The sequence below is a fragment of the Eutrigla gurnardus genome (genome assembly GCF_963514095.1).
Source record: "Eutrigla gurnardus genome assembly, chromosome: 7".
Taxonomy (NCBI): domain Eukaryota; kingdom Metazoa; phylum Chordata; class Actinopteri; order Perciformes; family Triglidae; genus Eutrigla; species Eutrigla gurnardus.
This window is the reverse complement of record NC_139921.1, coordinates 15,794,485-15,799,714: the sequence shown is the minus strand read 5'-3', so window position 1 is coordinate 15,799,714 and position 5,230 is coordinate 15,794,485.

Genomic DNA, 5,230 nt, shown 5'->3' with positions numbered 1-5,230 from the left:
TCTTGTTGCAATTGAAACTTTAACTTAGTGTGGATTTAAGTTATGACAGTATATCAACTGCATTTTCATGTTTTTATTGAAATAAATCATAACATCCTTTCACAGAGGGTTACAACAGTCTTTGAGCACAGTACTGTAAGATTCATTAAACTTATGCTATCTCCAGGAGAAATACCAGGTCATCTCATTATCATCATGTGCCAGATCATCATTCTTCCACTCCACCTCAGAGGTTAATGCTCCTTCATCCTCCGTACCTCCACCTACATGCTTCCTGTCATCTTCCTCACCTTCAGAGACCAGTGGATGTGACACTCCCTGCAGACTGACTTCTGATGGGAAAATCTGCTCCAACTGCTCCCAATGCCGCAACACTTCAGCTTCCTTCTGATTCAAATGGATCTCCTCTTCTTCACTCCCCTCTTGCACGCTATACCCTGACCCGACCTCTTCAGACTGATTTGAATCCTTCACTTGAGACTCTTTCTTCTCCATTAAAACCCTCTCTCTAAAGCCTAACTCATCCAAATCAGTTTTTGCTCTCACTTCAAGGATTGACCCACTTTCCTCTTCAAGCTCCTCCTCCTCCTCCTCATAGTCTTGCTCTTCTTCTTCATCATCATCCTCCTCCTCGTAGTCTTGCTCTTCATCATCATCATCATCCTCCTCGTAGTCTTGCTCTTCTTCTTCTTCATCCTCCTCCTCCACTACATCCGCACTTTCCCAGAGGTTCTCATGACTGTGCAGCTCATTGATGTAATGGTTTACTGTGGCCTCGCCTTCTCTGCTGACTGGTAGAAGGCTGTCTTCTGCTGTGTACGGCTGATCAGAGACTAACAGTGACCCACTGCTGGCAGAGCCTTGAAAATGTAAGAGATGGAGTCATTTTTATGATCACTTTCATTTAAAAAAAAAAAAAGGCCAGAGGAAAAATACACATTTTATTTTGGGGTAATCTGTCCCTTTAAAGCATCCACAACGATCCCATTTATCAGAGTTGTACTTATGGGTGAATCATCTAATCAAGGCTTTAAAAAAGTGCCACGAACCTTCCATCAAGGCCCTTCTGGGTTTAGAGGTCACACACTGTGAATCACAGCATTCACATACCGAGTCGTCTCCAGTGAGGGCCTTCCATCTGTCATGGCAAATGCACAGATATGCAATCAACTTGGAAACAAAAAAAACACATCTATATTCCTGAAATAGAAATGTAATGTATAGTGCCAGCACCCACCTGTTCCTACTGTAGGTGCACGATTTTTGTGCAGGACCCGGGTCCTCAGATGTGACAAATAATTTGCAGAGAATGTTGACCTAAAAATGGAAACGGGGTTAACCTGCAGCTAAAACTTTGTAAATCCAGATAATTATACCCCACGCTCACCTGTGTGTCAGGGTCAGCCGTGAACTGGAAAGCCTTGAGGGAGAATCGTAGGGTGTTGTCTGTCCGAGAGATGAACTGAGAGGCCCCTGGGTTGCTCTTACTGTCCAGCATACAGCTATGGGTGACATCAATACGGCACTTAATGCAACTCAGGACACCAAGTGTAAAACCAAACGACTTTAAATGCATTGCTGACTATAATACTTACCCCAAATTGCCAATGATGCTGTACTCTGAGTCCCTGGATGGTGTGGCATAGCAGGTATTGATATATAGTTTCCCACCAGTTGGGAGATGTGGAGCAGAAACCTGGATATTAACCGTCTTTCCAAGCTGGTACACCCGAGACTGGGCCGGTCTGCTCCACGAATCTGAGGAGTTCATTCGAGTACATCACATCAAATGAAACCACTTACTTAAAATGTGCCAAACACTTAAACACACATTTGCACCGAGAAGCAGCTCTTCACCACTACAATCCACAGTTCTTTAAACGTACCATCCATCAACTCCATCTGGAAGTCATTTGCTCTTCCTTTCAACCTTTTACGCACAACAGCAGTCTCCCAGGTGGGCCTCACAGCCCGCTGGAACACGTGATGGTTCCTGGGGAGGTTTTTTTTTTTTGGACATCATAAATAATGAACTGTCACACGCACTTTGTTGGAGATAGCCAGAGGCGAGTCTAACCTTTGATAACGGCATTCGATGTCGACATTCATCCGGCGCGATACGCGTGGGAAACGCTTTGGCGAAGGTTCATAATGGAGCACGGATTTGTAGAGTAGATAACCGCGGGCTGTCTGTCGACGGCGGGTTAGACATGGTGACTTTAAGATTGTGGGGAGAGACGGGACAAACGACACGAACCTTACCTCGCGCACTGCACCGCAGGCCGTCAGGGGATACGCGAAGATCAGGTCTCCGTACGGTCTGAGAACCCCGTTGCTTTTGCAGGCGCTGCCTAACGTCAGCTCGTCTGCTCCTGCGCCCATACCGTAGAAAGACGGTTTGACCCGCAAGACCAAGTCTGACGTGGAGCAGGTGACAGAAACGTCTGGGAGGTAAGCGATGCCCGACCGTGCGAGGGGACGGTGAGGCCTTCGAGAAGCCCTGGCAGCTAACCCCTGGGAGGGGTTTCTCCCGCCCGTTCCCGACTGTCTGCTTGGTTTGGAGTTTGGAGAACCCAGTTTAAAAACCCTTCTCCTTCTGGTAAATTGCGATTCATAGGTGTTCACTGTACAGCTGAGGAGGCCAAGTGATAAAACGCTCCAGAAAATGTAGAGATGACGCTTTGTTTTCATCGCAACAGGCTGCTGTCCTTCGACCTTTCCCGTTGGATCTGCGCGTGAAACCAGCGGTCAGACACGGCTGGAGCTAATTAGCGGCGCGGATCAATTAGCAGCCTGCTGGCTGGCGAAGCTGCGTTCTGGTTGATTTGAGTCTTTAACCCTTAAGAGTTCCTGGGGACATTTTGTGCCATTCTGTTTTTTTTTTTTTTTCAAGCCATTTTGTCTGTTTTAAATGAATATAGCTCACATTTTCCAGAAGATATTCATTTTTGAAACATTTTTGAATTTTCATCTCAGTTTGTTAAATTAGCCTAAAATGTCTAAGCTACACAAAAACCGACACATTTGTTCCTAGCGACAAAAAATGTCCAATTGAAAACCATTGAAAATGTCTTTTTTTTATCCCACATTTATCTCAACATAACTAATGCATTCGTTTATGTTAATATTTCCTTTTGGACTACTGGCTTTTCATTTAACAGTTTTATATATGTCCACCAGGTGGCGCTACTTTCCCCCCATTTTAAGCATGTCTCAAAATGTCACTCTTTTTACTGTTTTCTGCAAGGGGCCTTGCTACTAAAATGACAAGTGTGTGTCATCTTTGATGTTGGATAATGGTGTGTGTGTGTGTGTGTGTGTGTGTGTGTGTGTGTGTGTGTGTGTGTGTGTGTGTGTGTGTGTCCGTCTTCATAAATCTTTTCTCTTAGAAGCCACACACTGCATTCTAAACTAATTTAATAATAAAAACAATGAGTAGCACGAGAACCAAAACAAAATTGGTTCTCACTCAGGTTGTTTATGCAGGTGCACTGCAGCCATTGTCAAAAGTATGAGCAGTAGTGCAGGAGTAGTCATTTTGGAGATGGCAGACAGACATTACAGCACACAGGAGGCTCTGGACATTATCATGCACTCCGAGTGCGAGGATGGCTCCTCATCCTCATCCGAGGACTCTGAGGCTGACATGGAGGAGGCCTCAGAGGTAGAAGACCAGCTGGAGTCCAACTCCGACTCATCGGAAGACTCATCGGAAGATAAGAGTGGAGGGGAGATGGATGAAGTTGGGGCAGGATGGACTTCAAAAACTGGAAGAATGATTTGGTCTCCAACGAACTCTGCGATGCTCCGCTACATCTGCTACATCCCAGCGGTTTGGTCCCAGGACTGACACAGTGGCCGGGTCAGTGATTCTGGCGGTGGCATAGTTTTAAGCTGCTGCTGACAGAGGAAATCCTGCAGCATATTGTTGACCTGACAAACCAGCATGGGAGAAGCTCAATCCGAGACTGGCGAGATGTTTACCTGGTGGAACTGCAGGTTTATGTGGGGCTGCTCATTTTGCCAGGTGTTTACCAGTCAAAAAATGAATAATTGACCCATCTCAGGGCCCTTATAATAATAATAGTAATCAATTACTACTTGAAATTAATTTAATATTTATTTTTATGGAAATTATTTTACTTTTTTTCTATAAAAATGGGGAGTTATGTAAACATATTGACCTTTAAAGGGTTAAAATTCTTAAAATATAATTCATATTTGGTATGTATATTTCAGACTGAAGTAGTTTTATAAGACTGACTCGTTTAAAGTGGAAAAAATATTAATATACCATATTTCTACAGCCCTTTTTGGGAAGGTGACATTTTCTGTACTTAGGGACACGAGTGTAAGTTTTTCTTTTAAATCTGACACTGTAGATAAAATAACAATGCATCTAAATCAATGTTGCTGCTAATAATTGACCCATCTCAGGGCCTAATAATAATACTAATCAATTACTACTTGAAATTTATTTTATGGAAATTATTTTACTTTTTTTTGTTTTTTTCCCCGATAAAAAACAGGGAGTTATGTAAACATATTGGCCTTTAAAGGGTTAAAATCCTCAAAATATCATTCATATCTGGTATGTATATTTCAGGCTGAAGTAGATTTATAAGACTGACTCGTTTAAAGTGGAAAAAAATATTAATTTAGCATGTTTTTACAGCACTTTTTGGGAAGGTGACATTTTTTTGTACTTAGGGACATGAGTGTAAGTTTTTTAAGGAACTCTTAAGGGCTAAAATGAACCAGTGGTCGTTTTCTTTGGCTACAGTTATTCGTTGAATTGTTTTCTTGATTCAAATCACAAAATCATGATCTAATCAAGTGAGTTTTTTTTGGAAACAAGCTGGCTTAAAGGGAAATGCTTTAGACCTATAACGTTTTAGGTGCAGCGAGAACATAATATGAGAGTGAGAATATGCATATTATGCATGCATTCCTTTTTTTAAAATTTCAATAGAATAATAACTTGAGTTCATTTGGTGACTAAGGTGAATACATATTCTGTGTTCTAATTATTTATCTGTTAATGTTACAAATTACTATTTATTGGGATTTAAGCTTTGTATTTACATTGATACCTACTGTATATTTATGAAAAAAAATGTAAAAGTTTTGATACTAGACTAAAATCTTCAGCTTTCACCAAGGGGCCAACTTTGTTTGTTGGAGAGTTATATTTGGCCACCAGGCTGCTAGCTGTACTGCTGCATGTACT